The following is a 24984-nucleotide window of genomic DNA, read 5'->3' as shown; positions in this document are numbered from 1 at the left end:
TATATAACAGTTTAGAAAAATAGTGTATTTTAATGCATATGTGGAGCAAACTGACATATTCTTTCATCTACAAAAGTTGCAAGAAGTTCATGAGAAAGAAAAAGATTGAGTTGTCAGTATTCATAGTGCTTCTCCCTTTTCATTTATTACTTTGTGCATCAGCATATTCTGGTAAATGCTTAATAACTGGTTCTCCTAAAGGAAATGCCCCAAGTGTGGAATCTATTAACTTCTTTAGTGCAAATACCCCCATAATGGTCAATTCCAGGGCCGCATAACACTGAGTAGCAGAGGCATGCACTAATCAGATCTCATTAGGTCCTAAGGACTGACTGTAGCATTTGCTGCCTGTAAACAAGAGACAAAGGATTGTTAGGGGCATCATAACTCTCTGAGAGTGTTGGGAGCAATGCTACATAATACTAGGGAAAAATCATCTGAGTAGGCCTAGTTCTCCTGCCTACAGCCCAGCTAGGACATTTCAGACATAATTGCATTTTGGCCTCTGGTCACAACTGAGACCTCAGTGATCCCCAGATGCTGCAATCTCCAGGACAAGACCACACCTGAGAGACGCCAGAGAGGAACCAAATCTTCATCTGCATAATTCCTCATTCCTCTTAGATTTTCACTACCCCCTAGCTTTTTGTTACACCTTGTTTATCCCAATGTGAAGTACTGAACTCTATTTTTCACTTGTTACATTTGTTTCCCCACGTACTGAATAAAAGGTACTGGAAGCTAGAGGGTTTTTGTCTTTGCCACCCAGAGCAGCACTGATCAGACCCAAAGCTCAGCTTCTTCTCAGTCTCATTTGTCTACCTTTCCTGTAATTCGCTGTGTGCTGCCATGGCTCACAGGCAACTAGGACTTACTGCAGAGGTTCTGGTAATGTCCCCTTCCCCTGTTCCCTACATGAGAGTGTTCATATTTTATGAAGATGAGGGGAAAGTCAGAGGTTGGGGCTGGTGAGGCTTCTCAGTGATTTTTCATGGAGATTTTGCTGGTTTCTGAGTGACGATGTGGACTTTAAAAATATATGGACCATTTGATTTTCAGATACCTAGGCAATCAAGGTGATATTTTGTTATCATGCTTTTTGTGTGTCAGGTAGGAAAAAAATTGTCAGTTGGGAAATAATGCTGTTTTTTTATTCCTTAGCATTTAGAGTTTAAATATAATGACTTTAGTAATAATCCTACTAATAACTATATGTGTCTTGGTAAGATATACTATTTTTTCCACAGTATTGGCCATTTAATCATTGAAGGTGTTATGTGAAGAGAATATGATGACTCTGAGAATGTTGCTGGTACTGAAGTTTTGATGGGATCCAAAGAGTGTTAATGGTTCCCTGATGATGAAAGTGGACCAAGGTTATTTGTTGGTATCTTGATAGAACAGACTGTGTCCTTAAATGTATTTATCACGTGGATCTACTTAGGTTCTGGGCAAGACATCACTGTGTACATACATGTTTATTAACGGAGCTTTCCAGGTATCCAGGCAAGTGATAAGGAAGGATAGATAACACCCTTGACACTGAAAAACCATGAAATTAGAACTGTGACACTGGAACTTGTGTTCTCAAGTCTTTTGCTCTCCCATCAAGCTCTTTCCAAGTGCACAGAGATGAGCTGCTGTTACATTTCTCATTAAAGATGTTGTTTCCTGACATCAAGGTAATTAATGATACTGTTGAAATTCTTCTACTGAAATTGTTTTGGGTATGTGTGCGGATGAAATAATGGCCAGTTTAAGTGGGAATGCTCAGTTTAACTGAGGGTGATTCTGCATGTGGGTGACCCACCTAAGGATTGTTGCCAGAACTGCATAAAAGGAGCATAGGAGGGGAGGAATGCTGGCTGCTGATTTCCCAGGAGAAGCTTTGTTGGAACTGGAATTCAGTGGCTTTTCTTGCTGTTGCTCCCTCAGTGGGGGGGGGGTTGCTGGTCTTTGCCTTTGTCTTGAGCATCACTCCCTGGATCCAGTGCAGATCCCTCAGTGTTCTGGCACAGATTATTCACCCAGCTGGCATAGACTTTTGAGCTTCTACCACTGGCCCTTGGGCCTTTTGGTGCAGCTTCTTGATATGAACTTGCATGAGACATTGCTGAGGGCTGTAGGCCTCTGGCTGGACTCATGTGGAATATTATGTGGAAAGATCTATTGCACTTTTCTGGGTTTGACTTTTTGGGAGAATATTGTAAGACAGTCCTATAAATTTGTATATCCTGTGGTAAATCTGTTCCCTTGGAAACACTGACTAGAGCAGTATGTTTATAGGTAAAAAATAAATTTGTAACAGTAAACATGGATTTTTCTTTATTTGCAGGTATAGACATGCAATAAGATGTGCACCAAACACTGGGATTTTTAGATTTCTGTCAAGACCTTATAGTAACCCTTTCAACTGTTGGTCAGCACACCATGTAGGTAGGTGGTTTCATGTAGGTTCTGATGTAGGCCCAAACCACAGCACAGCTTGGCAATCTTACTGGTTTTACCTTCTCAAGTATTCTTAAAGATGTATTTTCTAAAGCCTTTGCAGATTTCTATCATGAGATCACAGTTAATCTAACATCAGCCTTTAATGGCAGACATTGCTTTTATGCAAACAAGTGCTGATGTAGACCAAAACTAAAGCACAGACCACCTGATCTTCAGATCACATGAGGCAAGTGGTTATGGTTTTCCTACCACTTGCCATCATGATTTCTTTGCCAGTATTCAGGTGAGGAATAATAACATCCTTAGGAACACTTGAAACCATGCAGTTTCTTTTCTGTATTTCAGAGAGGATGTGTAACCCTGTAAGGAGGTTGCACATATCCAAGTATTTATCACATAGTCCCAACTATAGGAATCATAGGGACTAGGCAGGTATTCCATGAAGAAATGTTGTCTTATCTGACATTATCCTTGACCTTGGAGAACCACAAGAATCCAGGTAGAGTCCTGTGATCATGGATGTAATAGAAGCTATTCAACAGTTCCTGGTAGGTTGTGTCTTGATCCCTGTCAAGGGTTAACAGTGAACTTAAAAAGTTCATTATCAGGAGATATTTCTGTATTAGAGTAAATATTTTCATGTACAGCACATGCCAGACCAACCATTATATCATCAAATATCTGGGTCAGTGATGTTTGTTTCCCTACAATTTTTATCATATGATTAAAAAAAGTAAGTATGTAGAAAAGGAATGCAGTATTTCATATTCTAGAAACCATATTATTGCATTATCTTACATTTAGGGAGAATTTACCCTGGGAATTTCAAATGACTTTCATGTACTCAGGTTATTATTATGCATTTATGCATCACGGTAGTTAATAAGTAAAATATTAGCAGTCATGAGATAATGAGGTTTGGAACAATGATGTTCATCATGAAATAATCAAGAATGCAAGTAGAGTTGATGAGTCCAGGTGGAAATGAAATCTTGCAATAATGACAATAAAGAAAGTTATTTGAAGGGTCCCAGTAGAAAAGTCTTACCATACATATACTTGTCACCCATGTTTTTACATTTCCATGCAGATACGGTGGTAAGTCTCATGATGACCAACAGTGGCAGTTTGTTGTATCCATGGCCATGATGATCAAGAGGGATACTGTAAGTGTGGGGTTCTCACATTTATTTTAGCATGTTTCCTGTACATATTTAGTAAAGGAATATTCTGTTTACCACTGCTAGTAACAAGTAGCTTATTATATAAAGTTTGATAAACTCTGAATTTAATCCTAGGAGGTGTGGAGACATATGCAGGGATCCATGTAAGTTATTCAACTGATCTACATCACAGTATTGACCATAATTTTTTCTACAGGTAGCCAGCCAAGAGAAAATGGTGTGAAGAAGAACATCTCTGACCTTGAAGTTCTAAAGATCTAAGTACTTCAGTTGGTTTCCCTGATGATGGAGGTGATCAAAATTTTAAAGCTGTCCTTTTTTTCTCCCCTCAGGTGAAAGATGATGCGTCCTAAACACATATCTCAAAGTGTTGTCAAAGATTCCAACAGTTATTAAATTATACTGATTGAACTTAAGCATGGTAATTTATGAAATGTTATGACTAACTTGGTAAGTAAGAAATTGTCCCTACCAAGATACTAACAAATAACCTTCAGATTTCTTGGTAAAGTGGATGGGATATCTAATACAATGTTACCCTGGCTTTTTGGCAGGTATTCCATTAAGTTTTATCCTAGGGTACAGGTTTGTTGACTTGAAATCATTAGAGGCATTTCTTATTTTTTGGTACTTATATCATGAATGATGCTTTTGAACTCCTGTGGTAACCTCTGCTTAGAACACAGTTTAAAATATGATTTGTCAGTAATGCTTTTTGTAAATATGAGATTGTGCTATGGACTTATTTAGAGATTGTGATAGGTTATTGTATAGGGATGCAGGTCATTGACGATATTTCCTGTCCCCTAGTATTGAATATGGGAATTTTTCTAGTGTTTCTTCCAAACAAGATGGTATTTCTTAGCAGGCTTTTACCTCAGTGTTCAGCTTTACCATGTAATTGTGATAAGAATATGATTTGGTATGTTGAACGCCATGACCAAGGGAATGTGTCAATGTCTTCTTTGAATGACATAGGTTCCAAAATCATTTTTTATGATTTTATTTTCAAGTTCCTCTGAAGACACTGTGATTATCCTAACCATGGGAGTGAGTAAAGTCCATAGAGGGTTATGAGGTAAGTGCTGAGGTACCCTAAACCAGATCTTCATCTATAGAAGAAAGGGATGAGGGTGTCCTGACTATTACTAGATTTAGTGGTCACTGCTCCTATAAGAAATAATTTTGTCCTTCACAGTTCTAGTAAATATGAGTTTATCCTTTATATGCCATAGGGAAAATTGGTGTTTTAGCAAGGACTGCTGAGGGAGTGATTATGAACTGGTTAATTGAAATTATTGTGGAACTCTAGGACTGCAGTAAGCATAGGTTAATTTCCAGGGTGTGGAGATGACAAAATATGGGCTCTCTGACAATACTGTTTTTGTTTGGTGAATCTAAGTATCCTGAGGAGTTTAGCTGTCCTTTAGCAATGGACATAAAAAAGGGAGTGGGCTCATGTGCTGACACAGCACCTTCTATGCCAAACTGGCTTTGTATATGTTTTAGATGCCCTTCAAGAGAACACAGTGATCCAGAAAAGATGGTTGTTGCAGTCACCCTAGTAACAAGGTAAATGATAAAATGGTCATAGTCCAGTGAAGGCTGTTTGATCTTCTATAATCCTGGCAAGTTCCTAACTAGGTGCTCAGATGTTAAGGTCTTGGCTAGTGTATTGGTCTGGGATGATATAGTCACTCACTAGTGACATCTCATTTTCAGCAATTCATTTTATGACTGTGTTAGGTTTTATTAGATTCCCCCACTTCTGGTGATACATGTTTTCAAAACATATTATCACCTTAATATTACAAGGATACATCAAATGTTATTGCATCTTTTCTGGAATGTAATAGATGTAATATGCTTGTATTGCTACTGGTGGAGAAGAGATTCATGTAATTTTCACTGAGTCCATCTCTGAAATATTGTCCTTGGAAGGTTTGCATGTATCACTGAAGACAGACAACACTCTCTTACAAGGCTTTATCCATGGAAGCCTGCAAGTATCTAGATAACGTAAGTGGATGCTGAAACGATGAAGTGACATAGGGAATTTGGAGTTGTATAAGTGCAAATGAGACATATACCAAATCATAAGTCTATGACAAGAGTCCATAGATAGGTGAATACATCACAGCAGGCAAAATAAGTTTGTATAGTAGAACACTACTGATCTCTCTATAAGTGCTAAGTGGACATTCACCACATCACAGGAAATCAGATCTTCATATACAGGGATGAGTGATGAGGATGTCCTTGACACTTGTTACTGAGGTTTTGTTACAAGTACTAATAGAAGAAATGAGAGACATGATGAAAATATCTAGTGAATGCAATACTGCATTTTGTATGAGACAGAAATGAATATTGAACCTGTACAATTTCAGGGATCCATCGCATCATGGTTGGATGTAGACATGGTGGTGTTACAATACAACAGTAAACATTGAAAAATTTACAGATGGCTCTATTACACATTTGGACATGCCAGAGAATACAATTTACATAGAATTAAGGACTTTATTAACACATAGCTGAAGTATGCCTTTCTGTTTCTGGGTGAGGGGCAGAAAGCGTCAGTGACATGGAAGAGCAAGATGAGAGCTAAATGACAGTTTTCTGTAGGTGCTTTCAAGTTAATGGATGTGATCAAATGAATGAGTGTGTTGAAAAAACCTTGAACAAACCAAGTAAAAACAAAAGTATAAATTGCAGCCCATTGGCACCCATCTAATCTTCAATATCCAGGTGGCTAGCATAAGGGTAATAGCCTAATGAGATGTTGTCATGTACTGGATTCTTGTGCTGGGAAGGTCACTGTGACTGTCGAGTTCTGAGCTGACCCCACATTCACACATCAGAGACCTTATTTTCAGATGTGATTTTCATTGTTGATAGTGAAACTCTGAGGTAGTCTCCTTTATTTGGCAAGTGTGAGGTTAAGGGGCTCATTCCTATCAGGGTGTAGAATCAGGTGCTACTGAATCCAGGCCGAAAGTGTGCCTTTAAACTGGCCATTGTAAAGGGGAACAAAAGAGGGTGGAGGGGGAGAAGAAAGAAGAAAGAAAGAAAAGAAAATAGAAAAAATGGAAACACAGCTTTTGTAAATAAAGGAGAAGGAGAGAGGTAGAGGGAGGGGAGGAGAATGGGAAAAAAAGAAGAAGAAAGATACATCATGAACATGTACAAATTCCCTGTGATGAATGCTATCGTTATGTTTACCTGAAATGTACTAATAAATTTTTTGCTTCAAAAAAAAATAACAACAACAACAACAACCTAGGCATTGTAGAGAAAAAGCAAGGATTCAGATAATTATCCTAGAGTAGTTCCCTGAGATACTGATTGTAACAGTTTGTCTGGTGTCTTCTCAGGAGTGTCCATTTTCTCTTCTCTGGCTTTCAGTGTGCATAAATGAGGGTCCTTGTAGTGGTGATGGACCCCTGAGTAATCCCATGATGTGCAGATTGTGCAGATGGAGAAAAAGAAGGGCATAGGATAAAGTACAGGATGGGTTCTTTCGGGTGTGTTTTCTAGTGATGGGTCCAGACCTCACAGCTAGGAAAGGCCAGACCCTGGAACCTCACCAGGATCCAGATAGCAGCAAGTATGGCCTCCATCACAGCACAGGAAATGGATCTTCCTAGGCTTCAGTGGAGCATGTTGGGGCCCTGAGTGTAGCCGATACCATATTTTGTGTGAATAAATTCAAGTATAAAAGACTAACAAATCAGAAATCTAGTCTGTGTGAGTTTTCTTTTTGTATAGCGTAGGAAAAGTACTGTTCAAGGTCCCTGTGTTCCGGCATTGTTTGCTTACTATATGCAGTGACATGCTTGAGTAACAGACAGCTGAGAAAGAAGCACAGGAAATTTGCAAGCACCCACTTGATGAAGATCAGAGCCTTGGGATGATATTCTTCCCTCAGTTTCAATCTGGTATGCGATGGAGTGGAAGCCTCCCACACCAGTGGTGGTTGTCAATGAATCAAGCACATTGTATGCTTGCAGAACATGCTGTATCCTTTTAGCATGGTCTTGTTCCTTTTCCCTTCATGGATACAGAGTGATCAAGAAGTTGGTTGATGTACACTTACGGAAGGCCAGGGAAATACCACCATGGGTGCAAGCTGATCACTAGGCCAGATGTCTGTATCCAGGTCAGAAGGAGCCTCTGCCTAACCTGGTATTAACATGTTTCATCACCAGGTATCCTGCCAAAAGGCCTTGGGAGATGCTGCTACCCTCAGCCATGCAACACCTTCTTCTTTACTGATGTATATTGTGGGAGGGCACTTGGGCACACTTTGCTTTTCCCCACTGATTCACCTGTGTTCCAGTGAAGATGAAATCTTCCCAGTGGCTGCTGGTAAGTGTCCCATTTTCATGTAGGGGAACTGACCCATAATGTAGTTTTCATGTTGGCTAGGTGGATGGGGAGGCCAGGATTCTTGTTAACATCCACTATGAATATTGAGCCTTAGAACTTCTGCAGGTTTCCCTTCAAGTGAGAAAGAATTCTCTTACCATACATTTTTCTAGGAAACATCCCTGAGACTGAGGTGTTAAAGCAAAGGGGCCACAGTCTAACACAGTGACCTCCACAATACTCACATGGACTAAATCAGTATTCTCTGATATCATTTTCACAAGGACAGTCATGTCACAGTGAGCATCACAGTATAATCGGGTGGATGCATACAGACATCCAGGTAAGTGTGGGCTTGTGCCCAGGCCACCAATGAGGTCCTGCCACTTCCACATGTGCAAGTAAGTGACAAAGGTGTGGCTTGGCATTTGTAGCCCACTGCTTGATTTGAAGTTGCTCAAGTAAGGAGGGATGGAATCCACAGCAATGCCACTCACTGGGAGGGGACCCTTGGCACAGCTTACGTGATATGGATGGTAAAAAATGAGCAGTGAAGAAGACATGGTGTCTAGGTTTGGGTGCTTGCTGTGTCCCAGCCAGGGAGCTCTAGCATGGGAGAGTCTGCAAGGGTCCACTTAGGAGAGGTTTGACTGTGGGGACAGGATTGTTTTCATGCAGTTATCCCAGCAGCCAGGTACATTTCCAGTGTGAGTCAGTGGTTTTTGTGGGAATTGAAATGCTCATTGACTCAACACTGACTTTGTCTTCTCCATGTTTTCTGCAGGTTCCTTCAAGGGAAGATGAGCAGACTATGGCTGGAAGTGCATGCAGGTGTCAGGTGAGAATCAGCGTGCCAGTACCTCATTGGGCCCCAAGTGATGGTCTGTATTCAGATGGATGTGTAGAGGGTGTGCATGACGTATTCACATGTTTCCTAGACATGCACCCTCTAAGGTCTTGACTACTGAGTGGTTCAGAGTTTGTGCCACACTCAGCATCGTAGCCTTTTTTTCTGTGACAGATTGGCTGTTGATGGTGAACCTCTGATTCTTCCCTCTTCATCGACAAGTGTGGTGCTCTGTGCCTTCTTGCTGTCACAAGGAAGCATCAGATGCTATTGGTTCCCTTCCAGGAGAGATGATGTGTATTTCACACTTGTCCCACTAGGGGAGTAAGCAGGGCATGAGGTCACTGTGACAGAGTGGGTCCCTGAGATGGGGATTGGAGTGAATTGGGAGGTATCTCCTCAAAGGCATCCATTACCATTGCATGGCTAGTTTGTTGACAAGAAGGAGGGAGGAGTGTGGCGGTGGTGATGGAACCTGAATGGTAGGATGACATGGGATTTGTACAGGTAGACACGGAGGAGACCACAAAGGGTAGAATCTCTTATGCTTCTTTTCCAGTGAGGGAGTCCACAGCTCATGGTGAGCCCTGAACATCACCAGGATCTGTGTAAGGACAGCCATGGACCTTCACTGCAGCATAGGCAGGGAATATCCATGGCCTTCACTAAGTGATATTGGGGTCCCGGATGTGGAGTTGTGGGGTAGTGGGATTGCTGTGACTTTGCTTTAGGTTCTGGAGCCCAGGAGAGCAATGGAGGAAGAACTGAGCCAATCCATTGACCCTGAATTTTTCCTTTGTGTATAGTGAAGTAAAATGAATGTTGATCTTCTCTACATCCTTGGAGTGCTTATTCTTTGGTCCAGTGGTGTTGTGATGGACCACCCTGCCCAGGAGAAAGCACAGAATTCTTTGCAGGTCAATAGTTGATGATAATGAGGCTCAAGATGAGAGTTTTGCACTCAAATTGCTTCCAGTATCAGAGTGAAGAGAAAGCCTTTGTGCCAGTGGTGATGCCAGAGCACAGCCCAGTGTTCTTGCAGAGCAAAGGATAAGGTTTTAGCAGGGTGTGGTTTGCCTTCCTTTCAGATATCTGCAGTGATGAAAAAATGTTTGTTGTGGTGAGATTGCTGATGATAGATGAGACCTCTGTGCATGTAGCCTGGCTACAGGGCATGATATTCCTTAGAAAGGTAAAAAATGAGCCTCTACATAACCTGGCCACGTGATGTTTTTTCACCATGAATGCTGCTATGCCCAGAGTTATGATCAGGTCTTGTGAGATCTTCAGCCATGTAATATCTGAGTTTTTTCTGATGAACTTTGGAGAAGGGACTTTTCTTTTCCCTGCTGTTTAACATGTATGTCAGTGGAGGTAAAACAATAGAGACTTCTCAATGGCTATGAGGCTGCATCCCATTGCCATGTAGAATGGCTGGACCATTCTTCATGACCAAATGTGCTTTTCATGCTCACAGTCAGAGAGAGGAAGTTAGAAATTATTGATAGCATCCAAATATTCATCACTATAGTTATTGACCCTCAGAACTTCTTCATATTTTCATTTAAGGGAGAAAGAATTCTCTTAGCAGGCTTTATCCTTGGAGTTCTGGAAAGACCCATGTCTTTAAGCAAGTAAGTAGGTTTTTTTTTAAGTTCTTTTATTAGTACATTTCAGGTATATGATTCATTTCCATTTATCATTGGGTGTTTGTACCTGTACATGATGTATCTTGGTTCTTATTTTTTTCCCCATTACCTGTGCACCCTTCACTCCCTCCACCCTTCTCTATTTACATAGATTTCATTTCCATTTTTTTTCTTTTCTCATAGTTTTTCCTTTCCCTCTTTTCCGTTCCCCTTCCCCTCCTTTCACTCTTTCATCTTTGGACCTTTTTTCCTATTTGGAATTATCAATTATTCATTTTAATCATTTTAACCCTTGTTTAGTCTATCAGTTTCTCACACTAGTGAAACTATTTGGTATTTACACATGTCTGGCCTATTTATTTCACTTAAGAGTATGGCCTTGATATGCATCCATTTAGCTATAAATGACTCTAGGTTTTCATTCTTTATGGCTGAGTAGTACTCCATTTTACAAATAAACCACCTTTTCTTTATCCAGGTTCCAGTTGATGGGCACTTGGGCTGCTTCCAAGCTTTAGCTATTCCAAACTGTGCCACTATGAACATGGGGAAACATATATCACTGTGGTATGAGTCTTTTAATTCTTTGGGGAAGATGCCCAGTAGGGGAACAGCTGGATCAAATGGGACCTCTAGTCCTAGTTCTTTGAGGTATCTCCATACTGACTTCCACAGTGGTTGCACCAGTCTGAACTCCCACCAACAATAGAGAAGGGTTCCTTTCTCCTCACACCCCTGCCAGCATTTGTTATTGGTTGATTTCTTGATAGCAGCCATTCTTTCTGAGGTGAAGTGGAATCTCAGTGTTGTTTTCATCTGCAGCTCTCAAATGATGAGTGATGTTGAACATTTTTTCATATATTTGTTTGCTGCTTTTACTTCCTTGTCTGAGAAATGTCTGTTCATTTCAGATGCCCATTTTTGAATTGGGTCTTTGAATTTGGGAAGTCTGATTTTTTCAATTCTTTATATAATTCTAGATAGTAGTCCTTTGTCTGAGGTACAGCTGCTAAATTTTTTTCCCATATTGTAGGTTCTCTGATAGTGGTTTCTTTTGCAGTGCAGAAGCTTTTTAATAATATAAGATCCCAGTTGTTGATTCTTTCTGCTAGTTCCCGTGCTACTGAGGTTTTGTTCATGAAGTCTTTTCCTATGCCAATATCTTCAAGTGTTCTACATAACTTATCTTCCAGCAAGTTTGGTGTTTCTGTCTTAATATTTAGATCTTTAATCCACTTCAATCTTAGTTTAGTGCATGGTGATAGGTGTGGGTCTAGTTTCAATCTTTGGCACATTGAAATCCAGTTTTTCCAACACCATTTATTCAACAGACTATCTTTCCTCCAATGATGGTGATTGGCTCCTTTGTCAAAGTTGAGGTGCCTGAGCATGTCTGGAGTGGTTTCTGCATCTTCTAATCTATTCCACTGGTCCTCGGGTCTGTTCCTTTGCCAGTACCATGCTGACTTTATCACAGTAGCTTTGTAGTAGAGTTTCAAGTTGGGGATCGTGATACCCCCAGCCATGTCTCTGTTGCCTAGAATTGCTTTAGCTATTCTAGGTCTCTTCTGGTTCCAAATGAATTGTTGGATTGTTTTCTCTATTTCTGTGAAGTATATTGTTGGAATTTCAATTGGCATTGCATTGAATCTATATAGCAGTTTTGGAAGTATGGCCATTTTCACTATATTGGTTCTTCCTACCCAGGAGCAAGGGATGTCTTTCCATTTTCTTGTATCTTCTTCAATCTCTTTTATCAGAGTGCTGTAATTTTCAGTGTAGTGGTCTTTTGCTTCCTTTGTTAGATTGATTCCTAGATATTTCATTTTTTGGGATGCTATTGTAAAAGGAATTATTTCCCTAATTTCTCTCTCAGTGAGTCTGTTATTTGTGTACAAGAAGGCTATTGTTTTTTGAGTGTTGATCTTGTATCCAGCTACTCTACTGAATCTGTCAATTAAGTCTTGAAGTCTTTTGGCCGAGTTTTTTGGGTCTTCATTCATTTATTTATTTATTTATGAAATTCTTTTATTGGTACATTGTAGGTATACAACACAATTACATTTCTCATTGGGAATTGTACCTATACACAATGCACCTTGGTTCTTATTTTTTCCCCATTCCTAGCCCTCCCTTCACCCCCTCCACCCTTCCCTATTTACAAAGACTTTATTTCCATTTTTTCCATTTCTCAGCATTTTTCCTTTGCCTTCTTTCCTTTCTCCTGCCCCTCCCCTTACCCCTACCCCTTTGGACCTTTTCTTCCTATTTTGCATTATCAATTATTCATTCTAATCAGTGGTACATTTTAGGTATACAATATAACGACATTCATCATTGGAAATTTGCACCTTTACATAGTCTCTCTTGGTTCTTATTTTTCACCCTTGCCCAGCCCTCCCTTCAACCCCTCCAGTCCTCTCTATTTACAAAGATTTTGTTCCTATTTTTCCATTTTCTCATATTAATCCCATTCTCTTCTATCCTTTCCCCAATCCCTCCCACTTCCTTCCCCTTTGCACCTTTTCTTCCTATTTCACATTACCTAGTATACATTTAGTCCTTATTTACATTTTCAGTTTCTCACACCCGAGAAACTATTCAGTATTTATTCATGTGTGTCCTACTTATTTCACTTAAGAGTATCGCCTCAATGTGCATCCACTTAGATATAAATGTATCTAATTTCTCATTTTTTATGGCTGAGTAGTACTCCATTTTATTAAAAAGATGCATTTTCTTTATCCAGTCTCCAGTTTATTGGCCTTTGGGCTGTTTCCAAGTTTTAGCTATTACAAACTGTGGATGGATGGATGGATGGATCTTTAATCCATTTTGATTTTAGTTTAGTGCATGGTGAGAGATATAGGTCTAGTTTTAATTTTTGGCAAGTTGAAGCCTAATTTTTCCAGCACCATTTATTAAAGTGGTTATCTTTCCTCCAGTGAGGGTGTTTGGCTCCTTTATTGAGGATGAGATGGCTGAGTGTGTCTGGCGTTGTTTCTGCATCTTCTAGTCTGTTCCGCTGGTCCTCAAGTCTGTTTCTTTGCCAGTACCATGCTGTTTTGATCACAGTAGCTTTGTAGTAGAGTTGCAGGTTCGGGATTGTGATACCCTCTGCCATGTCTCTGTTACCTAGAATTGCTTTTGCTATTCTGGGTCTCTTCTTGCTCCAAATGAATTTTTGGATTGTTTTCTCAAGGTCCATGAAGTATGCTGTTGTGATCTCAGTTGGAATTGCTTTAAATCTATATAGCAGTTTTGGAAGTATGGCCATTTTCACTATATTAATCCTTCCTACCCAGGAGCAGGGGATGTCTGTCTATTTTCTGATAGCGTCTTCAATCTCTCTTTTCAGAGTGCTATAGTTTTCAGAGAAGCGGTCTTTGATTTCTTTCATTAGGTTGATTCCTAGGTATTTCAATTTTTTGGATGGTATTGTGAAAGGAATTATTTGCCCTATTTCTCTCTCAATGAGTCTGTCATTGGTGTAGAGGAAAGCTATTGATTTTTGTGTGTTGACCTTGTAAGCAGCTACTTGACTGAATTTGGTTATTAAGTCTAGAAGACTTTTGGTGGAGTTCTTAGGGTCTTCTATATAGAGTATCAAGTCATCTGCAAATAATGACAATTTGACTTCTTCATTTCCTGTCTTTATTCCTTTTCTTTCTCTTGTCTAATTGCCGTGGCTATTGTTTCCAGAACTATATTGAACAAGAGTGGTGATAGTGGGCATCCTTTCCTTGTTCCTCATTTTAGTGTGAAGAATTTCAGTTTTTGACCATTTAGTATAATATTGGCTGTTGGTTTTTCATAGATGGCTTCTATCAGTTTGAGGTAGAGACCACCTATTTCAATTTTTTGTAGGGTTTTTATCATAAATGCATGTTGGATTTTGTCAAATGCTTTTTCTGAGTCTATGGAGATAATCATATGGTTTTTGTCCTTGGCTCTATTGATATAATGTATTACATTGATTGATTTGCATATATTGAACCATCGCTGCATCCCTGGAATGAATCCCACTTGATCAGGGTGTATGATCTTCTTGATGATCTTCTGCATTCTGTTTGCCAGTATCTTATTAAGGATTTTTGCATCTATGTTCATTAGTGAGATGGGCCTATAGTTCTCCTTTTTGGTTGGGTCTTCTCTGCTTTGGGGATCAAGGTGTTGCTTGCTTCCAGGAATGAATTTGGGAGTATTGCTTCCCTTTAAATTTCAGTGAAGAGTTTAAACATTAGTGGCAGTAGTTCCTCTCTAAATGTCTTATATAATTCAGCAGTGAGGCCATCAGGGCCTGGGCTTTTCTTAGTTGATAAGTTTTTAATGACATTTTCAATTTCATTTGTTGATATTGGGTTGTTCAGAATTTTTAGGTCTTCATTCGTCTTTGGTAATTCATATGTATCTAGGACTCTGTCCATTTCTTCTGTGTTGTCCATCTTATTGGCGTATAGGTTCTGGAAGTAGGTATTGATGATCCTCTGGATTTCTGCTGGGTCTGTTGTAATTTGATCCTTTTCATTCTTAATTGCATGGATTTGGGCCTTTTCTTTCCTTTTTTTGACAAGGTTGGCTAAGAGTTTGTCAATTTTGTTGATTCTTTTGAAGAACCAACTCGGCTTCATTGATTTTTTTGTATCATTCTCTTAGTCTCCATTGCATTGATTTCTCCTCTGATCTTTATAATTTCCTCCCTTTTATGAGCTCTGGGGTTGTCCTGTTCTTCTTTTTCTAGGAGCTTGAGGTTGAGCATCAGGTTGTTTAATTGGGCTTGTTCTGTTTTCCTAATATGTGTATTCACTGCTATGGATGTCCCTCATAAGACTGCTTTCATTTTGTCCCATAGATTCCAATATGTTTTATTGTCATTGTCATTTAATTGAAGGAACTGTCTGATTTCTTCTTTAATTTCCTCTGTGACCCACTGGTTATTCAGAAGTGTGTTGTTCAATTTCCACATGTATATGAAAATTTTCAAGTTTCTTTTGCTATGGATCTCCAATTTCATTGCACTATGGTCTGATAATATACAGGGGACAACTTCAACTCCTTTGCACTTACTTAAACATGTTCTATGTGTGAGTATGTGGTCTATTTTTGAGAATGACCCCTGTGCAGCTGAGAAGAATGTGTATTCTGATTTTGTGGGGTGGAAGACTCTGTAAACATCTGTTAAGTTCATTTGTTCAAGAGTTTGATTGAGTTCTAGTATTTCATTACTTATTTTTAGTCCAGTTGATCTATCTATTTGTGACAGTGGGGTGTTGAGCTTCCTCCACTTTGGGAGTGGAGTGGTGCCATCCTGGAATCTTTTCCTGTGGCAGGAGATGTGGTAAGGTGAATGGAACACATTCTCTTTTTCTTGTGAGCACTTGTGAGCCACTTCTGAAGCATCCTGTTAGCTTGGAGTGGCCATACCAAGGACTAGAAACTGTCTCCACTATGGCAGTGGCCTGGTGCCAGCCAGGAATCCTGCCTGGTTGCAGGATATGTGGTAACGTGGACCAAACACATTCTCCTTTTTCCTGTGAGTGGTTCTGTGCCATTTCCGAAGCATCTCACTAAGTAGGAGCAGCCGTATGGCAGAACGGATGCTGCATTGACTATGGGAGCAGTGTGCTGCCATCCCAGAATCCTCCCCCATGGCAGGAGATGTGGAAAGGTGGATCGAGCACATTCTCTTTTTTCCTGTGAGTGCTTGTGAACCATTTCCAAACCATCCCATTAGATAGGAGCTGCCATCAGTGGTCCCAAATCCACCTCCATTATTGGAGCAGTGTGGTGATAGGCCAGAATCCTCCCCCATGGCAGAAAATGTGGTAAGGTAGATCAAATGCATTCCCTTTTTTCCTCTGAGTGGTTCTGAGTCATTTTGAAACATCCCTTCAGCTGGGAGCAGCCGTACAGTGGCTCAGAATCCTCTTCCACTATGGTAGCAGTAAGGTGCCATGCCACAATCCTCCCCCATGGCAGGAGATGTAAGGTAGATTGAAAGCAATCTCTTTTTTCCTGTGACTGGTTCTGAGCCATTTTGGAAGCATTTTATTTTATGGGGGCGGCCATTTGTTGGCACATAAGCGGCCTCCACATTTGGAGCAGGCTGGTGCCCTCCTGAAGTATTCCCCCGGGGCAGGAGATGTACTAAGGTGGATCTAATGCATTATCTTTTATGCTGTGTATGGTTCTGAGCCATTTCAGAACCATCCTATTAGTTGTGAGCATTGGTACAATAGCCTGGAAGCCACCTCCACCATGGGACTGGCGTGGTGCCAGGGCAGAATCCGCCCCTGTGGCAGAAGATGTGGTAAAGTGGATTGAACGGATTCTCTTTTTTAGTGTGAGTGGTTCTGGCACATTTTGGATGCATCCCATTAGCTGGGAGCAGCCATATGTTGGCCTGGAAGCCCCCTCCAATATGTGAGCAGTATGGTACCATCCCAAAATATTCCCACATGCCAGAAGATGCGTTGAGGTGCATGGAACACATTCTCTTTTTTCCTCAGAGCAGTTCTGAGCCATTTTGGAAGCATCCCATTAGCTGTGAGTATAGGTACAGTGACCCGGAAGCCCCTTCCACTATGGGAGCAACATGGTGTCAGCGCAGAATCCTCCCTGTGGCAGGAGATATGGTGTGGATTGAGTACATTCTCTTTTTCCCCTGTATGTGGTTTTGAGCTATTTCAGAAGCATCCCATTAGCTAGGAATGGCCGAATGATGGCCCAGAGGCCACATACATTATGGGAGTGGAGTGGCACCACCCCAGACTCAACCTCCATGGCAGGAGATATAGTACAGTGGACAGAAAGCATTCTCATTTCTGATGAGGGTTCTGGGCCATTTTCTGGGCATCATATTAGCTGTGAGCATTGGAATGGCAGGCCTGATCCACCTCCATTATGGGAGCAGCATAGTGCCAGCCCAGAATCCTCCCCCATGGCAGGAGATGTGGTAACGTGTATCAAATGCATTCTCTTTTATCCTTTGTGGGGTTCTGAGCCATTTTGGAAGCATCCTGTTAGCTGTGAGCAGCCCCTCAGTGGCACGTAACCTGCCTCCAGTTTGGGAGCAGACTGGTGCCATCCCGAAATATCCTGTGGCAGGAGATGTGATAAGGTGGATCTAACGCATTATCATTTTTCCTGTGAGTGGTTCTGAGCCATTTCAGGAGCATCCCATTAGCTGTGAGCATCGGTAAGTTGGCCCAGAAGTCGCCTCCACTATGGGACCGGGGTGGTGCCAGGGCAGAATGTGCCCCTGTGGGAGGAGGTGGGGTAAGCTAGATCGAATGCATTCTCTTTTTCCCTGTGAGTGGTTCTGAGTCTTTTTGGAAGTATCTAATTAGCTGGGAGCAGGCTTATGGCAAACTAGAATGTGCCTCCATTATGGGAGCAGGGTGGTGCCAGCCCAGGATCCTCCGCTATGGCAGGAAATATGGCAAGGTAGATCAAACCCATCCTCTTATTTTCTGTGAGTGGTTCTGAGCCATTTCGGATGCAGATGCATCCCATTAGCTGGGAGTGGCTGTATGGTGGTCTGGAAGAAGACTGCATTACAGGAGAGGAATGATGCCATCCGGAAACATTCCCCCAAGGAAGGAGATGTGGGAAGGTGAATGGAACACATTCTCTTTTTCCCTGTGAATTATTTTGAGCCATTTCAGAAGCAACCAATTAGCTGTGATCAAAGGTACAGTGGCCCAGAAGCCACCTCCACTATGGGAGCAGCATAGTGCCATGCCAGAATCCTCCTGCATGGCAGGAAATTTGGTAAGGTAGATCGAATGCATTCTCTTTTTTCATGTGAGTGGTTCTGAGCCATTTTGGAAGCATCCCATTAGCTGGGAGAAGCTATACAGTGACCCGGAATCCATCTCCACTATGGGAGCAGCATTTGGCCATTCCGAAATATTTCCCTGTGCCAGGAGATGTGGTAAGTTAGATTGAAAGCAATATTTTTTTCCTCTTAGTGGTTCTGAGCCATTTCAGAAGTATCCAATTAGCTGGGAGTGGCCTTATGGCAACCTGGAATGTGCCTCCATTACTGGAGCATGGTTGTGGCAGCACAGAATCCTCCTCTGTTGCATTAAATGTGGTAAGGTACATGGAATGCATTCTCTTTTTTTCCTGTGAGCATTTCTGAGACATTTTGGAAGAATCCAATTAGTTATGAGCACCGATACGGTGGCCTGGAATCTGCCTCCACTATGGGACTGGCATGGTGCCATGCCAGAATCCTCCCCCATGGCAGAAAATGTGGTAAGGTAGATCTAATGCATTCTCTTTTTTTCCTGTGAGTGGTTCTGATCCATTTTAGTAGCATCCAATTAGCTGAGAGCAGCCATACAGTGGCCCAGAAGCCCACTCCAATATGGGAGTGGCATGGTGCCATCTGAAAATATACCCTCTTTGCAGGAGAAGTGGTAAGTTGAATCAAACGCATTCTCATTTTTCCTGTATGCAGTTCTGAGCCATTTCTGAAGCATCCCATTAGCTAGGAGGGGCAATAGCGTGGCCAGGATTCAAGCTCCACTACAGGAGGGGCACAGTGCCATCCAGAAATATTCCCCCATGGCAGGAGATGTGGTAAGGTGGATGTAACACATTCTCTTTTATCCTGTGAGTAGTTCTGAGCCACTTTGGAAGCATCCCATTAGCTGTGAGCATTGGTTCGGTGGCCCAGAAGATGCCTCCACTGTGGGAGCAGCATAGTGCCGTGCCAAATCCTCCCCCATGTCAAGAAATTTGGTAAGGTATGTAGAACACATTCTCATTTTTCCTGTGAGCTGTTCTGAGCCATTTCAGGAGCATCCCATTACCTGGGAGAGGCAGTGTGTTGGCCCAGAAGCCCCCTCCACTATGGGAGTGGCGTGGTGCCATTTCAATATATTCACTCATGGAAAGAGCTGTGCTAAGGTGGATCAAATGCACTCTCTTTTCTCCTGTGAGTGGTTCTGAACCATTTCAGAAGCATCCCATTAGCTGTGCTCATCAGTACCTTGGCCCGGAGTCTGCCTCAAGTATGGGAGCAGCATAGTGCCATGCCCAATCCACCCCCATTGCAGCAATTTGGTAACATAGAATGAATGCATTCTCTTTTTTCCTGTGAGCTGTTCTGAGCCATTTTGGAAGCAACCTATTAGCTAGTAGTTGTGGTTCGGTGGCCAGGAAGATGTCTCCACTTCGGGAGCAGCATTGTGTTATCCCAAAATAACCCCCCGTGGCAGGAGATGTTTTAAGATGGACTGTACACATTCTCTTTTCTCTTGTGAGTGGTTCTGAGCCATTTCAGAAGCATCACATTTAGAGCGAGCAGCCATATGGTGTCCCGGAATCCACCTCCACTACTAAAGTGGGGTAATGCCAGGCCAGAATCCTCCACTTTAGCAGGAGATGTGCTGTTGCAGATTGAATGCAATCTCTTTTTTCCTGTTATTGGTTCTGAGAAATTTCAGAAGCATCCCTTTAGCTGGGAGTGACCATATTTTGGCCAGGAAGCTGCCTCCTCTATGGGAGCAGCATTCTGGGATCCCAAAATATTCCCCGTGGCAGGTGATGTGGTAATGTGGATGGAACACATCCTCTTTTTTTCTGTGAGTGGTTCTGAGCCATTACAGAAGCATCCTGTTAGCTCTGATCTTCGGTACCTTAGCCCAGAGTCTGCCTCCACTATGGGAGCGGCATGGTGCCTTGCCAGAATCCTCCCCCATTGCAGGAAATTTGGAAAAGTAGAACTAATGCATTCTCTTTTTTCCTGTGAGTAGTTCTGAGCCATTTCAGAAGTATCCCATTAGGTGGAAGTGATCAGATGGTGGACCAGAATCCACCTCCACTACTGAAGTGGGGTAGTGCCAGGACAGAATCCTCCCCTGTGGCAGGAGATATGGTATCACAGATCTAATGTTATATCTGTTTTCCTGTGATTCATTCTGAGAAACTTTGGAAGCATCCCTTTAGCTGATGGTGGCCATATTGTGGCCAGGAAGCCGCCTCTTCTATGGGAGCTGCATTGTGCCATCCCAAAATATTCCCCGTCATAGGAGATATGGTAAGGTGGATGGAATGCATTCTCTTTTTTCCTGTGAGTGGTTCTCAGCCATTTCAGAAGCATCCCATTAGCTTTGGTCATCGGTACAGTGGCCCAGAACCTGCCTCCAATATGGGAGCAGCATGGTGCCAATTCAGAATCCTCCCCCATTGCAGGAAATTTGATAAGGTAGATCGAATGAATTCTCTTTTTCCCCTGTGAGCAGTTCTGAGCCATTTCAGAATCCACCCATTAGCTGGGAGTGGCAGAACGGTGGCCGGGAAGATGCCTCCACTTGGAGAGCATCATTGTGCCATTCCAAAATACTCCCCTGTAGCGGGAGATGTGGTAAGATGGATGAAACACATTCTCTTTTTTACTGTGTGTGGTTCTGAACCATTGTGGAAGCATCCAATTAGCTGGGAGTGGCTGTAAGGTGGCCTGAAGTCGGCTCCACTATGGGCATGGAGTGATGCCTTGCTAGAATCCTCCCCTGTGGCAGGAGACGTGTTAAGGTAGATCGAACGAAATCTCTTTTTTACTGTGAGAGGTTCTGAGCCATTTCAGAAGCATCCCATTAAATGGGAGTGTCCGTAATGTGGCCCAGAAACAGCCTCCAATAAGGTAGTGACATGGTGCCATCCCAAAATATTCCCCCCTGCAGGAGATGTGGTAAGTTAGATAGAACACACTCTCTTTTTTACTTTGAGAGGTTCTGAGTCAATTTAGAAGCATCCCGTTAGCTTAGATCGGGCTTATGTCAAACTGGAAGGCAAATCCATTACAGGAGAAGTGTAGTGCCAGGACAGAAACCTCCTCTGTGGCAGGAGATGTGGTATCACAGATTGAAAACCAACTCATTATTCCTGTGACAGGTCCTGAGCAATTTTGGAAAAAACCCGTTAGCTTGGAGTGGTGGTTCATTGGCCAGGGTGACGCTTCCACGTTGAGAGCAGAATTGTGCCATCTCAAAATATTCCCCCATGGTACGAGATGTGGTAAGGCAAATGGAACGCATTCGGATTAGGGTAAGTTCATGGTGAGGGTTAAGGATAATGCAGAATTTCAAGTACCTGGGTAATGGAATTTGTTCCTGGTGCTTAGGGTTAGGGATAGGATTAGTTTTGGGTTTAGGGTTCCATTTCATGTACCGGATGTTTGGAGTGTGGGTATGATTTTGGGGGTTAGGATTCTTCTTTAAGTAAGTGTCATGGATAGGGCTGAAATTGAGGTACCTGAAAATGACTTAGGGTTAGGGAAGGGTAAGTGTTAGGCTTAGGGTTAGGGTTAGGGTGATAGATAGCATTGAAATTGAAATGCCTGTGTCTTCAAGAGTGGGATGGAAAGTTAGTATTAGTGTAACTCATGATGAGGGTTAGGGATACTGTAGAATTTCAAGTACCTGTTTATTGGAATTTGGTTCTGTTGGTTAGGGTTAGGGTTAGGGATAGGATTAGGTTTAGCTTTAGGATTCCAATAAATGTACCTGACGTTTGGAGTGTGGGTAAGATTTTTAGGGTTATGGTTCTGATTTTTGTAATTATCATGGATAGTGATGAAATAGAGCTACGGAAAAATGGTTTAGGCTTATGGTAGTGTTAGGGTTAGGGGTCGATTAAGGGTGATAGATAGCATTGATACTGAAATTCTTATGTCTTCAAGTGAGGGTTGGAAAGATAGTATTAACGTAAGTACATGGGGAGGGTTAGGGATAATGTAGAATTTCAAGTAAATGTGAATTGGAATTTGGTTCTGCTGCTTAGGGTTAGGGAAAGCATTAGGATTAGATTTAGGATTCCAATTCATGCACCTGATCTTTGGAGTGTGTAGATGATTTCTAGGGTTAGGGTTCTTCTTTTTGTAAGTGTCATAGATAGGTCTGAAATAGAGGTACATGAAAATGACATAGGGTTAAGGGAGGGCAAGGGTTTGGGTTAGGGTTTAGGTGATAAATAGCATGGAAATTGAAATGCCTGTGTCCTCAACTGTGGGTTAGAAAATTAGTTTTAGTGTAAATTTATGGTGAGGGTTAGGGATAATGTAGAATTTCAAGTTCCTGGGTATAGGAATTGGGTCCTGTTGCTTAGGGTTAGAGTTAAGAGTAGGCTTAGGTTTAGGATTCCAATTCAGGCACCTGGTGTTTGGAGTGTGGGTATGATTTTCAGGGATAGGGTTCTTCTTTTCATAAATGTCACGGAGAGTGCTGAAGTAAAGATACATGAAAATGACTTAGGGTTAGGGTAGAGTTAGGGTTAGGGTTAGGGTTAGGGTGAGAGCATTGAAATTGAAATGCTTGGGGTTTCAAGCGTGGGCTGGAAAATTAGTATTAGCGTAAGTTCACGGGAAGGGTTAGGGAAAATGTTGAATGTCAAGAACCTGGGGATTGTAATTTGGTCCTGCGCCTTAGGGTTAGGGTTAGGGTTAGGAGGAGGTTTAGGTTTAGGGTTCCAATTCAGGTACCTGACGTTTGGAGTGTGGGTATGATTGTTAGGGTTAGGGTGATTCTTTTCCTAAGGGTCATGGATAGTCCAGAAATAGCAGTACTTAGAGGATGACTTATTGTTCAGGCAGAGTTAGGGCTACGGTTAGGGTTACGGTCGGGGTGATAGATAGCATTGAAATGGAAATGCCTGTGTCTTCCAGTGTGGGTTGGAAAGTTAGTATTAGCGTAAGTTCGTGGGGAAGGGGAGGGATAATGTCACATGTCAAGCAGGTGGGGAATGTGATTTGGTCCTGCGCCTTACGGTTAAGGTTAGGGTTAGGAGGAGGTTTAGACTTAGGGTTGCAATTCATGCAGCTGACCTTTGGAGTGTGGGTGTGATTGTTAGGGTTAGGGTTCTTCTTTTGGTAAGGGTCATGGGCAATGCAGAAATAGCGGTACGTGTGGAGGACATACTGTTCTGGCAGGGTTAGGGCTAGGGTTAGGGTTAGGGTCAGGGTGATAGCATTGAAACTGAAACGCCTGGGTCTTGCAGTATGGGTAGGAAAGTTAGTATTACTGTAAGTTGGTGGGGAAGGGGAGGGATCATGTCACATGGCAAGTACCTGGATATTGTGATTTGGTCCCGCGCCTTAGGGTTAGGGTTAGGGTCAGGAGCACGTTGAGGTTTAGGGTTCCAATTCATGTACCTGACGTTTGGAGTGTGGGTATGATGGTTAGGGTTAGGGTGCTTCATTTTGTAAGGGTCATGGATAGTGCAGAAATAGCGGTCCTTGAGGATGACATTGTTCTGGCAGGGTTAGGTCTAGGGTTAGGGTTAGGGTCAGGGTGATAGATAGCATTGAAATTGAAACCCCTGTGTCTTCCATTGTGGGTAGGAAAGTTAGTATTACTGTAAGTTGGTCGGGATGGGGAGGGATCATGTCACATGTCAAGCACCTGGATATTGTGATTTGGTCCCGCACCTTAGGGATACGGTTAGGGTCAGGAGCAGGTGGAGAGTTAGGGTTCCAAATCATGTACCTGACGTTTGGAGTGTGGGTATGATTGTTAGGGTTAGGGTGCTTCTTTTCGTAAGGGTCATGGATAGTGCAGAAATAGCGGTCCTTGAGGATGACTTATTGTTCTGGCAGGGTTAGGGCTAGGGTTAGGGTTAGGGTCAGGGTGATAGATAGCATTGAAATTGAAATGCCTGTGTCTTCCAAGGTCGGTTGGAAAGTTAGTAGTACCGTAAGTTGGCGGGGATGGGGAGGGATCATGTCACATGGCAAGCACCTGGATATTGTGATTTGGTCCTGCGCCTTAGGGTTAGGGGTAGGGCCAGGAGCAGGTTGAGGTTTAGGGTTCCAGTTCATGTACCTGACGTTTGGAGTGTGGGTATGATTGTTAGGGTTAGGGTGCTTCTTTTCGTAAGGGTCATAGATAGTGCAGAAATAGCGGTCCTTGAGGATGACTTATTGTTCTGGCAGTGTTAGGGCTAGGGTTAGGGTTAGGGTCAGGGTGGTAGATAGCATTGAAATTGAAACCCCTGTGTCTTTCAACGTCGGTTGGAAAGTTAGTAGTACCGTAACTTGGAGGGGATGGGGAGGGATCATGTCTCATGGCAAGCACCTGGATATTGTGATTTGGTCCTGCACCTCAGGGTTAGGGTTAGGATCAGGAGCAGGTTGAGGTTTAGGGTTCCAATTCATGTACCTGACGTTTGGAGTGTGGGTATGATGGTTAGGGTTAGGGTGCTTCATTTCGTAAGGGTCATGGATAGTGCAGAAATAGCGGTCCTTGAGGATGACTTATTGTTCTGGCAGGGTTAGGGCTAGGGTTAGGGTTAGGGTCAGGGTGATAGATAGCATTGAAATTGAAACGCCTGTTTCTTCCATTGTGGGTAGGAAAGTTAGTATTACTGTAAGTTGGTGGGGATGGGGAGAGATCATGTCACATGGCAAGCACCTGGATATTGTGATTTGGTCCCGCGCCTTAGGGATACGGTTAGGGTCAGGAGCAGGTTGAGAGTT

At 42.3% G+C, this 24984-nt stretch overlaps 1 long non-coding RNA gene across 1 annotated transcript; it reads left to right on the top strand.

Moving 5' to 3' along the window:
* The first annotated feature begins 2064 nt into the window (after window positions 1-2064).
* LOC147828085 (uncharacterized) lies at window positions 2065-8108 on the top strand. The gene is made up of 4 exons (XR_015451316.1): window positions 2065-3617; window positions 3832-4713; window positions 5145-5207; window positions 7847-8108. It is a non-coding gene; the product is annotated as an uncharacterized LOC147828085 (long non-coding RNA).
* The last annotated feature ends 16876 nt before the right edge of the window (window positions 8109-24984 follow it).

The sequence above is a fragment of the Heterocephalus glaber genome, unplaced genomic scaffold, assembly GCF_053883595.1.
Source record: "Heterocephalus glaber isolate CG9 unplaced genomic scaffold, H.glaber_assembly_v1.0 deba00001362, whole genome shotgun sequence".
NCBI classification, from domain to species: domain Eukaryota; kingdom Metazoa; phylum Chordata; class Mammalia; order Rodentia; family Bathyergidae; genus Heterocephalus; species Heterocephalus glaber.
This window is presented reverse-complemented; position numbering and strand designations above follow the sequence as displayed.